Here is a 14,777-nt window from a genome sequence, read left to right as displayed (position 1 = left end):
GCCGACCCGCCGGGGAGCCTCTCCGACGTGCCCGGGGAACGCCTCGGCGGGCGCTGCGTGCGGGTGACGTGAGGTGCATCGTCGGCAAGCGGAGGCGCCGCCGCCTCGGCCGTGCCAATCCGCGCCGCCCGGTCCCCCCTTCGCCTTCCGAGCCTCCGGGACCGGTGAAAGCCGCCGGGGACGCCCCCGGACGCTCAGCGTTCGTGCGCCGGCGGACCACCCGCCGGCTTCCCGCCGCTTTTCTCCACAGCTCTTTCTTTTCCCAGCGACTCGCGCGCGCGAGACCGCTTCTCGCTGCCCGGCGGGGCGAGGGGGGGGGCGGGAGGGAGTCGGCAGGCAGCTAAGGTTGACCAGTCGACAGAACCGACCCCCGAGCCCACGCCGCCAACGACGCCGCGCGACCCCTTTTCGTGCGCCGGCTCCCCCAGCCGCAAGTGCTCGCTCAGCACCGCTTCAGGAGCAGAGTCCCCGCTCTCTCCTATAGACGGACACAAAAGTCACCGCCCCCGAAAAGCTCCAAGACCTTTTCAAGAGTCCCGCAGCGAGGCACCCGAGAGCAACCGACTTTTACCTCGACGTAACTGGAGGCAGAAAGAAACAGCGACGCCTACGACACCTTCCGAGCCGTCTCACGACCTACTCATCTACCGCTAGCCCCACGGCACGCCGCCGTCCCGTCCGAGTCAGGGTAGACGTGGCCGCCGTTCCCACAGCCCGACCGTCAGCGACCTCCTCCAGGCGGGCAGACGGGGCGCCCTCGGTAGGACACGGGTAGACCAGGCGGCCACAGGGGGACACGGTACACCTCCCGACCGCGGGAGTGTTAGCGTAGCAACCACATAACCACCAAGTGATTATATGAAGGTGCTTTATTCAGCGCTGGAAGCCGGGGCAGGTGCCCAAATCTGGCTTCAAGTCCCGTTACTTCCCAGCCGTTATTTATACATACAATATTGCGTCAGGTATACATATTCATTACAGGTTGCAACATCAGCCTCGCTTTTCATTCTAATTAGCTCCCCTCCCCTTTGCACATGCGTGGCGCACTCTGGTGGTCGTCCAGGTGGTCGTCCAGATGAAGTAAGGAGTCTTCCTCTCCGCTAAACTCTTTCACCTTTCTCACTCGACGCATGCTCCCTCCGCTCCTTGGTTCCGCTTCAACTCATTTCATCATCTCCAGGCCCTTATCCAAGGTCAGGTTGTACCTGTTCCCTCCCAGGGTTCCCCTTCAACGATTCCTTTAAATGTTCAATGTACTCCCTAGGTTTCCAGTATACATAGATTACTTGATAATGTAAGTACATTTAATAATATTTAATTATACCGTATGATCCATCACCTGAGAAACATTAATAGAACATCCATTCGATTCTCCCCAACACTAACATTTCCCCCCTTTGAAAATACTTCACTCATACCAAGAGCAAGTATTTTCATTACTATTAAAACATAATTATATACATCCTGTTTACCGGTAACATGCATATTCGGGTTCGGTTCAGGAGACTCATAAGGTTTTCCATACATGATTTCATAGGGACTTACTGACATCCCACTTCTTGGCTGGCTTTATTCTAATTCTTAGCAAAGCTATCGGTAAGGCCTGTGGCCACTGTATCTTAGCCTCCTGACAGATTTTGCTTAATTGTCCTTTTAAAGTTTGGTTCATCCTCTCTACTTGACCACTAGATTGAGGCCTCCATGGGGTATGTAAGTTCCAGGTAATTCCTAGTAACCTACTAACCTCCTTAACCACATTGGCAATGAAATGTGGTCCCCTGTCTGAAGAAATACCCAATGGTACACCAAATCTAGGGACTATTTCCCGTAGTAACCATTTTACCGTTTCTTTAGCTTGGTTGGTTCGACAGGGAAGGGCCTCTGGCCATCCTGAAAAAGTATCAACCCCTACCAATAGGTATTTATAACCTCTTGCTTTAGGCAGTTCCACGAAATCTATTTGCCAGTAATCTCCAGGCTCTATTCCAGCTCTAGTTCTCCCCATCTCAGCATGTTTCCTTGCTACCGGGTTATTCTTTAAGCAAAGCTCACATTTTGACATTACTGACTTTGCCATTGTTAACATGTGTACCGAGATGACACCTCATTTCAAATAGGTCACCATTGCTTCTGCACCCCAGTGACATTCATTATGTTTTATTTGTAAGATTTCTCGCATTACTATAGGAGGCACTATAAGTTGTCCTGTCGCAGTCGCATACCAGCCGTCAGGATTCTTCTGGGCCTTCATCAAATTTGCAAGTCTCTCATCTTCTGCTGAATACTTTGGGTCTTTAGGTAATTTAAAACAAGAGAGGCCTACCTTCGATGGAATTAGAGCCATTACTTTCCGTACTTCACGCGCGACCTTCCGGGCCGTCAAATCTGCCAATCTGTTACCTTCTGCAATCTCTGACATCCCTCCTTGATGAGCTTTACAATGCATTATGGCCACCTGTTGGGGTTTCTGTACAGCTGTTATTAATTTCAATATTTCTTCCTGATATTTTATATTAGTCCCTTATGAGGATAGCATTCCCCTTTCTTTCCATAATGCCCCATGTACGTGGACTACCCCGAATGCATATTTTGAATCTGTCCAAATATTCACATTCTTACCCTCGCTTAGTTCCAGGGCCCGCGTCAGGGCGACTATTTCTGCTCGTTGGGCTGAAGTCCCCGGAGGTAGGGAATTTGCCTCAATCACTACCTTTGATGTAGTTACCGTGTATCCTGCATAACGAGTCCCATTTTCCACAAAGCTGCTTCCATCCGTGAAAAGTTCCCAATCCGGTCTCCCCAGAGGCTGATCCTTTAAGTCTGTTCTGCTGGCATAGGTATATTCGATGATCTCCACGCAATCGTGACTGAGGTCTCCTTCCTCCGTAGTTGTTCCTAGAAACACTGCTGGGTTCAATAGGTTAGTAGTTCTTAAGATTCATTCGGCTGGGCGATAGCCAATGGCCCCCCTTTTGCCTGTATTAAAAGGACTGTGGCTGCCACGGCCCTTAAACACGAGGGCCATCCGGCGCTTACCGCATCCAATTGTTTAGAAAAATACCCCACAGGTCTTTTCCAGCTCCCAAGTCGCTGGGTCAGTACTCCTAATGCCAATCGTTGTCTCTCATGCACAAACAGCTGAAAGTCCTTTGATAAGTCCGGCAAGCCCAAGGCAGGCGCCTTTATCAGGGCTTCTTTTAATTTCTTAAGGCCTCTTGTTGTGGCTTTCCCCAGGTAAATGTACAGGCCTTTTGGGTTTCATAGAGGGGCTTTGCTATGAGTCCATAGTCTATTACCCACAGTCTACACCACCCGGCCATACCTAGGAAAGCCCGTAGTTCGTGCAGATTTCGCGGCTCGGGGATTTCACAAATAGCTTGTATTCGGTTAACTCCCAATTTTCTTTGTCCTTGAGAAATTTCACATCCCAAATAAATTACTGTTGTGCACGCGATTTGTGCCTTTTGTTTAGAAACCTTGTACCCATTTAGTCCCAATTGATTCAAAATATCAACAGTTACCTGAATACATTCTGACTCTCCTTCGGTAGCTATTAATATATCGTCCACATATTGTAACAGCAGGTATCGATCCTTTGGTACCTGAATTTGTCCTTGGTTAATCCAGTCTTCTATTTCTTTAGCTAGTTGACTGCCGAAGAGGGTCGGGCTATTCTTGAATCCTTGAGGCAACCTTGTCCAGGTTAGTTGCATCTTTCGTCCGTTCCGTGGATTTTCCCATTCAAAAGCAAAAAGTTTTCTACTATCCTTGTCAATGGGTATGCAGAAGAAGGCATCTTTTAAATCAATTACAGTAAACCACTTATATTTTTCTTTTACAGATGTTAACAATGTATAAGGATTAGCCACCACTGGGTGAATATCTTTTGTTATTTCATTTATTGCCCTAAGGTCCTGCATTAGCCTGTATTCCCCATTAGGTTTCTTTACCGGGAAAATTGGGGTATTATATTCAGATTTGCATTCCTCCAGAATGTGGTAGCTAAGAAATTTATCTATAATCTTTACTATCCCTAGCCTAGCTTCTAGCTTCAACGGGTACTGTTTAATCCGTACCGGTCGGGCCCCTTCCTTAAGTTCAATTTTTACTGGCTGGGCTAGTTTTGATTTTCCAGGCTATTTCCAACAGCCTATCCAAATTTCTCAAATCTGCACCTTCTAACTTTTGCAATTTCTTCCTAATATCCTCTTGGGCTTGTCCCAAGAAAATGAGTGCTAATTGAGCTTTAGCTTGCTCAGTCTCTACGTCTAAATCTGTATATTTCTTAGCAGTTTCTTTCAATCTCTCTAAAAAGGCGGAAGGTGATTCCGCTTTTTCTTGCCTGACATTATACAATTTTGACCAATTTATGGTCCGGGGCATGGCATTCTGTACCCCGATTTGTACCCAATCTTGATATCTCTTCAGCCTCCTTATTCCATCCCCTGTGTTATAATCCCATTGGGGATCCTCGGTGGGGAAGTTTTGATCTAGATTTCCAAGCACTAATCCATTACGTATATCTTCTCGGGCTCTCTCTCTGGCTGCCCGTAATACCATGTCCTTTTCTGTTGAATCCATCAAAGTATCCAGGATCACCTGGAGATCATCCCAATCGGGATTTTGGGTTTTAATTATCATTTTCATTATCCTAGCTACTTTATCTGGGTTTTCCCTGTAGGTGCCGGCTGCTTGCTTCCATATCATTAAATCCCCAGCTGAAAAAGGCACCTTGACATATACCGGTCCTTCTGTCCCCACTCCTTGCCTGAGGGGAGCGATTATTTTCCCTCCCTCTTCATTTATAGTTTCTCCTGCCCTTCGCTGTTGCCGGGTCCTATGTGACACGGGGAGACTAAAATCGGGGATTCTCCATCACTACTGCTATCTTCCTTTTCTCTTTTCCCTCCCTGTCCTGGCTCTTCCGGCGGAGCCGACGGCGCAACTTCCAGATCAATATTTCCATTATTATATTATTATATTATATTATTATATTATTATATACATTATTATATTATTATATACATTATTATATTATTGTATTATATTATTTCCCATAATACTTATTATTCTCTATTGCCTGATGCTGTATACAGCGTCCCTCCTTAGTACATGCACAACAACGTTCCTCAGTTTAAACTTCAAGCACCATTATTCCACAAGCATGCTGCCATTCAGGCTTTCGGCGCAAATAAAAGAATAATTCCACATACGGCAGTTCATCATATTTTCCTTCCCACTTACAAAATAGCATTATTGTAAAATTGTATTATATTGCAATGTTCCATTCTCAGGCCAAGTTTCTTGGTCCTCTAGTTTATACTGTGGCCACCAAATGTTACAATAATCAATCAGCTTTCCTTTCCGCATTTCTTGACCAAAACCTCCCTCTTTCCAGTGTGCTAGCAAACACCCCAGCGGGGATGTCCGCGGGATAGGTACATCTTTTCCCAGAATTTCTTTAATCTTTTTCATTTTGAGCTTATGATACGGACCCAAAAGCTGCCGGAGCAGCAACACACTCTCCCGAAAGCTGCCGGAGCAGCAACACACTCTCCCAAAAGCTGCCGGAGCAGCAACACACTCTCTCGAAAGCTGCCGGAGCAGCAACACACTCTCCCAAAAGCTGCCGGAGCAGCAACACACTCTCTCGAAAGCTGCCGGAGCAGCAACACACTCTCCCAAAAGCTGCCGGAGCAGCAACACACTCTCTCGAAAGCTGCCGGAGCAGCAACAGCACACTTTCCGGAAGCTGCCGGAGCAGCAGCGTGCTTTCCCAAAAGCTGCCGGAGCAGCAACACACTCTCTCGAAAGCTGCCGGAGCAGCAACACACTCTCCCGAAAGCTGCCGGAGCAGCAACACACTCTCCCGAAAGCTGCCGGAGCAGCAACACACTCTCCCGAAAGCTGCCGGAGCAGCAACACACTCTCCCGAAAGCTGCCGGAGCAGCAACACACTCTCCCGAAAGCTGCCGGAGCAGCAACACACTCTCCCGAAAGCTGCAGCAACACACTCTCCCGAAAGCTGCAGCAACACACTCTCCCGAAAGCTGCCGGAGCAGCAACACACTCTCCCGAAAGCTGCCGGAGCAGCAACACACTCTCCCGAAAGCTGCAGCAACACACTCTCCCGAAAGCTGCTGGAGCAACACACTCTCCCGAAAGCTGCAGCAACACACTCTCCCGAAAGCTGCAGCAACACACTCTCCCGAAAGCTGCTGGAGCAACACACTCTCCCGAAAGCTGCTGGAGCAACACACTCTCCCGAAAGCTGCAGCAACACACTCTCCCGAAAGCTGCCGGAGCAACAACACACTCTCCCGAAAGCTGCTGGAGCAGCAACACACTCTCCCAAAAGCTGCCGGAGCAGCAACAGCACACTTTCCAGAAGCTGCCGGAGCAGCAGTGTGCTTTCCCAAAAGCTGCCGGAGCAGCAGCGTGCTTTCGCAAAAGCTGCCGGAGCAGCAGCAGCACGCTTTCTACATACCAATAATACCTGGTGCTGACCCTTCAGCACAAACCAATACAGTTACCAATGCCGAACCTGCAGAGCTTTCGCTCTGTCTAACGGACGGCGCCTAGGCTTACCCCGGGAGCTCCCTGCCCAACCGAGCGTGGCTTTCGCCGCGTCTGACCGGCAGGCTTTCCCAACCAAATCGGTACCGAATACCCAAAGTTGAAAGCACCTTTGCTTACCACTCCAGTGGTACGTCGTGAGCAGCGGAGGTCGGTCGTGGTCGACTGCTCCCCGAGAATCCCTCGGTGCCGGCTGGAGCGAAACCGAGACACGATCCGCCTCAGCAGTGCCCACGCTGTCCCATCTGGGTCGCCAAAATGTTAGCGTAGCAACCACATAACCACCAAGTGATTATATGAAGGTGCTTTATTCAGCGCTGGAAGCCGGGGCAGGTGCCCAAATCTGGCTTCCAGTCCCGTTACTTCCCAGCCGTTATTTATACATACAATATTGCGTCAGGTATACATATTCATTACAGGTTGCAACATCAGCCTCGCTTTTCATTCTAATTAGCTCCCCTCCCCTTTGCACATGCGTGGCGCACTCTGGTGGTCGTCCAGGTGGTCGTCCAGATGAAGTAAGGAGTCTTCCTCTCCGCTAAACTCTTTCACCTTTCTCACTCGACGCATGCTCCCTCCGCTCCTTGGTTCCGCTTCAACTCATTTCATCATCTCCAGGCCCTTATCCAAGGTCAGGTTGTACCTGTTCCCTCCCAGGGTTCCCCTTCAACGATTCCTTTAAATGTTCAATGTACTCCCTAGGTTTCCAGTATACATAGATTACTTGATAATGTAAGTACATTTAATAATATTTAATTATACCGTATGATCCATCACCTGAGAAACATTAATAGAACATCCATTCGATTCTCCCCAACACTAACAGGAGGACACGGGGAGACCCGCCGGCCGGGACCGAACGCCGTCGGTCTGCCTTCCTTCGCTTTTCGCACGGGCCGTTCCGGCCCTTTTCGGAACTTTTCGGGCCTTTTCGGACCTTTCCGGCGCTTTTCGATGCTTTTCGCGTGGACGGACCCACTCGGGAACCGCGCGACCGACCGACAGACGGATGCCTTCGGACTCGCGCGCGCGCGCGCGCGCCCGTCGGTGCCGGGCAGACCCCGACGCCGTTCTCGCGGCCGGCCCCGCTGCAGCGACCCCTACAGGTCGCCACGGGCTACGCAAACATGGCGACCGCGGCCGGGTAGACCTGGCGGCCGCGGGAGGACACGGGTACGTCAGGCGGCCGCGAGGGGGCGCGGGGGGACTCGGTAGACCTGGCGGCCGCAGGAGAACACGGGGAGACTAGGCGGCCACGGGAGGACGCGGCACACCCGGCGACCGCAGGAGGACACCGGCAGACCCGCCGGCCGGGACCGAACGCCGTCGGTCGGTCTGCCTTCCTTCGCTTTTCGTACGGGCCGTTCCGGCCCTTTTCGGACCTTTTCGGACCTTTTCGGCCCTTTCCGGCGCTATTCGCTGCTTTTCGCGTGGACGGACCCACTCGGGAACCGCGCGACCGACCGACAGACGGATGCCTTCGGACGTGCGCGCGCGCGTCCCTCGGTGCCGGGCAGACCCCGACGCCGTTCTCGCGGCCGGCCCCGCTGCAGCGACCCCTACAGGTCGCCACGGGCTATGCAAACACGGCGACCGCATAGACCCGGCGGCCGCAGGAGGACACGGGGAGACTAGGCGGCCACAGGAGGACGCGGTACACCCGGCAACCGCAGGAGGACACCGGCAGACCCGCCGGCCGGGACCGAACGCCGTCGGTCGGTCTGCCTTCCTTCGCTTTTCGTACAGGCCGTTCCGGCCCTTTTCGGACCTTTTCGGGCCTTTTCGCACCTTTCCGGCACTTTTCGGTGCTTTTCGCCTGGGCGGACCCACTCGGGAATCGCTTGACCGACCGACCGACCGACGGACGCCTTTGGACATGCGCGCGCATGCGTCCTTCGGCTTCCGGGTAGACCCGGACGCCGTTCTCGGCCAGGCGTTTGCCTCTGACGTCAGAGCGACGGGCGGCCCGAGGCAACCGGGGGCCGCGGCCGCGAGCTCGCCTTCTCGAACACCCGCCTCCCCGTAGCCCGGCTACCGGCCCCTATTCGCCTGGGGCGGGTTGGGCTGGGGGGGAGCGACTTTGCACCACGCTAAGCAACTACACGTTTCGTTTTCACAGCACTGTTTTGCTTCGATATGCTTCTCCTGCCACTGCTACGCGTTGCTTTTCCTGACCCTGCTTGACTATGCTTTTCCTGATAAGGCTTTCTTTTCCTTCCGAGGCTTTCCTTCGTCTCGCATTTCTTCCCTTTGCACTGCCGACCGTACCCGGCATGAGGGCCCTGCGGTCTTTGCCCCGCAGACGCCGGGAACCGGCAGGAGGGCTGGCCGCCAGCTCCTTGCATTTGCTTCGCTTCTCTTTGTTTCTCCTTGCTTTGCTTTGCTTTGCTCTGCTCTTCCGGGCACAGTTTTGCTTTTCCTTCTCTGCGTTCCTCTGCTGTTCTCGCCCCTGCTTTGCTTTCCTTTGCCTCAGATTGCTTTGCCTCAGATTGCTTTGCTTTTTTGTTGTTGTTGTTGTTGTTTCTTTTTTTCTTCTTCTTCTTTTTTTTTTTTTTTGTTAATATAGATACATATTCATTTTATTGCTTTGTTTTATTTTTGGACCTTTTGGCTTTGGTTTTCCTGGCCGCGCTTTGCTTTGCCTGGCCCTGCTTGTCATTTCTTTTCATTATGCCGCATTCTTTTCCCTAGCAGGGCTTTGCTTTGCCTTGCTCGGCTTTCCTCTTCATTTCTCTGCTCTCCTGTGCTGCGCTAGGCTTCCTTTGCAGACCGTCCCGACGATTTTGCCGATGAGGCGATCGGTATATTTAGGAACGCATAAATCCTCAGACACACAGCTGGGCCTCCCCGCAGCCCTGACACTGTCCCCTCGCAACTCGAGGGTGGGGGCAGCAGGCCCGGCCACCCGACATGGTCAGTTCTGTGGCCCCAGCCGTGTGGCCTGCCGCTAGGCGGTCCCCACTGCTGCCCGTCTGGGGACGGTGTTGGGTGAGGTTTTGAACGACGATCAGTAACTACATGATTCCCACAACTACATTGGATGGAAGGCAACAATCAATAAATAAATAAATAAATAAAGATAAAACCAGGTAAAGCAAGACATGGTTCTTGCCCACTGTCACGGCGGACTATGAGGTGTCAGGGAGGCCGGGGAGCGGGCGAGCAGGGTACAGCCACCGTCCGAGTCTGGCCGCCAGCTCTACCCGGCATGAGGGCCCTGCGGTCTTTGCCCCGCAGACACTGGGAACCGGCAGGAGGGCTGGCCGCCAGCTCCTTACATTTGCTTCGCTTCTCTTTCTTTTTCCTTGCTCTGCTTTGCTTTGCTCTGCTCTTCCGGGCACACTTTTGCTTTTCCTTCTCTACTTTGGTCTGCTTTTCTTGCCCCTGCTTTGCTTTGCTTTGCCTCAGATTGCTTTGCTTTGCTTTGTTTGCTCTGTCTTTCCTGGCACTGCTTTGCTTTTCCTTGTGCTACTTTCCTTTGCTCTGCTCTGCCTTGCACCGCTTTGCCTTTCCTGGACACGCTTTTCTTTGCTTTTCCTGGCCCTGCTTTGCTTGGTCTTTTTTTTGCGTTTTTTTGTTTTGTTTGTTTGTTTGTTTGTTTGTTTGTTTTATTTTAATATAGATACATTTTCATTGCATTGCTTTGTTTTATTTTTGGACCTTTTTGCTTTGGTTTTCCTGGCCACGCTTTGCTTTTCCTGGCCATGCTTTTTCAGGCCATGCTTTCCTTTGTTTTGCTTTTCTTCGTATTCCTGGCACCTCTTGGTTTTACTTTCTCTGCTCTGCTTTGCTTTTCCTACCCCTGCTCTGCTTAGCCTCGCCTCAAACTGCTTTCTTTACTTTGCTCTACGTTTCCTGGCACTGCTGGGACTTTCCTTGTACGAGTTTGCACTGCTTTGCTTTGCCTTGCTCTGCGTTGCCTTTCCTGGCCGTGCTTTTTCCGGCCACGCTTTCCTTTGTTTTGCTTTGCTTTTTATTCCAGGCACCTCTTGGTTTTACTTTCTCTGCTCTGCTCTGCTTTTCCTACCCCTGCTGTGCTTTGCCTTGCCTCCTCAAACTGCTTTCTTTCTTTTGCTCTACATTTCCTGGCACTGCTTTGCTTTTCCTTGTGCTACTTTCCTTTGCTTTGCTCTGCCTTGCACTGCTTTGCCTTTCCTGGACACGCTTTACTTTGCTTTTCCTGGCCATGCTTTGCTTGGTTTTTTTTTTGCCCCTTTTTTTTTTTTTTTGCCCTTTTTTTTTTTTTTTTTTTTACTTTAGATATATATTCATTGCATTGCTTTGTTTTATTTCTGGACCTTTTTACTTTGGTTTTCCTGGCCGCGCTTTGCTTTTCCTGACCCTGCATTTTCGGGCCATGCTTTCCTTTGTCTTGCTTCACTTTGTATTCCTGGCACCTCTTGGTTTTACTTTCTCTGCTCTGCTTTGCTTTTCCTACCCCTGCTGTGCTTTGCCTTGCCTCAAACTGCTTTCTTTACTTTGCTCTACGTTTCCTGGCCCTGCTGGGACTTTCCTTGTACGAGTTTGCACTGCTTTGCTTTGCCTTGCTCTGCTTTGCCTTTCCTGGCCATGCTTTTTCAGGCCATGCTTTCCTTTGTCTTGCTTCGCTTCGTATTCCTGGCACCTCTTGGTTTTACTTTCTCTGCTCTGCTTTGCTTTTCCTACCCCTGCTCTGCTTTCCCTCGCCTCAAACTGCATTCTTTACTTTGCTCTACGTTTCCTGGCCCTGCTGGGACTTTCCTTGTACCAGTTTGCACTGCTTTGCTTTGCCTTGCTCTGCTTTGCCTTTCCTGGCCATGCTTTTTCAGGCCATGCTTTCCTTTGTCTTGCTTCGCTTCGTATTCCTGGCACCTCTTGGTTTTACTTTTTCTGCTCTGCTTTGCTTTTCCTACCCCTGCTCTGCTTTCCCTCGCCTCAAACTGCATTCTTTACTTTGCTCTACGTTTCCTGGCCCTGCTGGGACTTTCCTTGTACGAGTTTGCACTGCTTTGCTTTGCCTTGCTCTGCTTTGCCTTTCCTGACCGTGCTTTTTCAGGCCATGCTTTCCTTTGTTTTGCTTCGCTTTGTATTCCTGCCACGGCTTTGCTTTACCTTCTCTGCTCTGCTTTGCTTTTCCTACCCCTGCTCTGCTTTGCCTCGCCTCCAACTGGTTTCTTTACTTTGCTCTACGTTTCCTGGCACTGCTGGGACTTTCCTTGTACGAGTTTGCACTGCTTCGCTTTGCCTTGCTCTGCGTTGCCTTTCCTGACCGTGCTTTTTCAGGCCATGCTTTCCTTTGTTTTGCTTCGCTTTGTATTCCTGCCACGGCTTTGCTTTACCTTCTCTGCTCTGCTTTGCTTTTCCTACCCCTGCTCTGCTTAGCCTCGCCTCAAACTGCTTTCTTTACTTTGCTCTACGTTTCCTGGCACTGCTGGGACTTTCCTTGTACGAGTTTGCACTGCTTTGCTTTGCCTTGCTCTGCGTTGCCTTTCCTGGCCGTGCTTTTTCCGGCCACGCTTTCCTTTGTTTTGCTTTGCTTTTTATTCCAGGCACCTCTTGGTTTTACTTTCTCTGCTCTGCTCTGCTTTTCCTACCCCTGCTGTGCTTTGCCTTGCCTCCTCAAACTGCTTTCTTTCTTTTGCTCTACATTTCCTGGCACTGCTTTGCTTTTCCTTGTGCTACTTTCCTTTGCTTTGCTCTGCCTTGCACTGCTTTGCCTTCCCTGGACACGCTTTACTTTGCTTTTCCTGGCCATGCTTTGCTTGGTTTTTTTTTTGCCCTTTTTTTTTTTTTTTTGCCCTTTTTTTTTTTTTTTTTTTACTTTAGATATATATTCATTGCATTGCTTTGTTTTATTTCTGGACCTTTTTACTTTGGTTTTCCTGGCCGCGCTTTGCTTTTCCTGACCCTGCATTTTCGGGCCATGCTTTCCTTTGTCTTGCTTCGCTTTGTATTCCTGGCACCTCTTGGTTTTACTTTCTCTGCTCTGCTTTGCTTTTCCTACCCCTGCTGTGCTTTGCCTCGCCTCAAACTGCTTTCTTTACTTTGCTCTACGTTTCCTGGCCCTGCTGGGACTTTCCTTGTACGAGTTTGCACTGCTTTGCTTTGCCTTGCTCTGCTTTGCCTTTCCTGGCCATGCTTTTTCAGGCCATGCTTTCCTTTGTCTTGCTTCGCTTCGTATTCCTGGCACCTCTTGGTTTTACTTTCTCTGCTCTGCTTTGCTTTTCCTACCCCTGCTCTGCTTTCCCTCGCCTCAAACTGCATTCTTTACTTTGCTCTACGTTTCCTGGCCCTGCTGGGACTTTCCTTGTACGAGTTTGCACTGCTTTGCTTTGCCTTGCTCTGCTTTGCCTTTCCTGGCCATGCTTTTTCAGGCCACGCTTTCCTTTGTCTTGCTTCGCTTCGTATTCCTGGCACCTCTTGGTTTTACTTTCTCTGCTCTGCTCTGCTTTTCCTACCCCTGCTGTGCTTTGCCTTGCCTCAAACTGCTTTCGTAACTTTGCTCTACGTTTCCTGGCACTGCTGGGACTTTCCTTGTACCAGTTTGCACTGCTTTGCTTTGCCTTGCTCTGCTTTGCCTTTCCGGGACATGCTTTTTCAGGCCACGCTTTCCTTTGTCTTGCTCTGCTTTTATTCCTGGCACTTCTTGGTTTTACTTTCTCTGCTCTGCTCTGCTTTTCCTACGCCTGCAGTGCTTTGCCTTGCCTCAAACTGCTTTCCTTACTTCGCTCTACGTTTCCTGGCACTGCTGGGACTTTCCTTGTACGAGTTTGCACTGCTTCGCTTTGCCTTGCTCTGCTTTGCCTTTCCTGGCCACGCTTTTTCAGGCCACGCTTTCCTTTGTCTTGCTCTGCTTTGTATTCCTGGCACCTCTTGGTTTTACTTTCTCTGCTCTGCTTTGCTTTTCCTACCCCTGCTGTGCTTTGCCTCGCCTCAAACTGCTTTCGTTACTTTGCTCTACGTTTCCTGGCACTGCTGGGACTTTCCTTGTACAAGTTTGCACTGCTTCGCTTTGCCTTGCTCTGCGTTGCCTTTCCTGACCATGCTTTTTCAGGCCATGCTTTCCTTTGTTTTCCATTGCTTCGTATTCCTGGCGCCTCTTGGTTTTACCTTCTCTGCTCTGCTTTGCTTTTCCTACCCCTGCTGTGCTTTGCCTCGCCTCAAACTGCTTTCTTTACTTTGCTCTACGTTTCCTGGCACTGCTGGGACTTTCCTTGTACAAGTTTGCACTGCTTTGCTTTGCCTTGCTCTGCGTTGCCTTTCCTGGCCATGCTTTTTCGGGCCACACTTTCCTTTGTTTTGCTTCGCTTCGTATTCCTGGCACCTCTTGGTTTTACTTTCTCTGCTCTGCTCTGCTTGTCCTACCCCTGCTGTGCTTTGCCTCGCCTCCAACTGCTTTCTTTACTTTGCTCTACGTTACCTGGCACTGCTGGGACTTTCCTTGTACAAGTTTGCACTGCTTTGCTTTGCCTTGCTCGGCTTTCCTCTTCATTTCTCTGCTCTCCTGTGCTGCGCTAGGCTTCCTTTGCAGACCGTCCCGACGATTTTGCCGATGAGGCGATCGGTATATTTCGGAACGCATAAACCCTCAGACACACAGCTGGGCCTCCCCGCAGCCCGGACACTGTCCCCTCGCAACTCGAGGGTGGGGGCAGCAGGCCCGGCCACCCGACATGGTCAGTTCTGTGGCCCCAGCCGTGTGGCCCGCCGCTAGGCGGTCCCCACTGCTCCCCGTCTGGGGACGGCGTTGGGTGAGGTTTTGAACGACGATCAGTAAATACATGATTCCCACAACTACAGTGGATGGAAGGCAAGAATATATAAATAAATAAATAAATGCAGGGGGAAAAAAAAAAAAAAAAAAAATCAGGTAAAGCAAGACATGGTTCTTGCCCTCTGTCACGGCGGACTATGAGGGTTCAGGGAGGCCGGGGAGCGGGCGAGCAGGGTACAGCCACCGTCCGAGTCTGGCCGCCAGCTCTACCCAGCATGAGGGCCCTGCGGTCTTTGCCCTGCAGACACTGGGAACCGGCAGGAGGGCTGGCCGCCAGCTCCTTACATTTGCTTCGCTTCTCTTTGTTTTTCCTTGCTCTGCTTTGCTTTGCTCTGCTCTGCTCTTCCGGGCACACTTTTGCTTTTCCTTCTCTGCTTTCCTCTGCTGTTCTTGCCCCTGCTTTGCTCTGCTTTGCCTCAGATTGCTTTGCTTTGCTTTGTTTGCTTTG

Source organism: Anser cygnoides, chromosome W (assembly GCF_040182565.1).
Source record: "Anser cygnoides isolate HZ-2024a breed goose chromosome W, Taihu_goose_T2T_genome, whole genome shotgun sequence".
Classification (NCBI taxonomy): domain Eukaryota; kingdom Metazoa; phylum Chordata; class Aves; order Anseriformes; family Anatidae; genus Anser; species Anser cygnoides.
The sequence above is the reverse complement of the archived record's forward strand: the minus strand, read 5'-3'. Positions refer to the sequence as shown.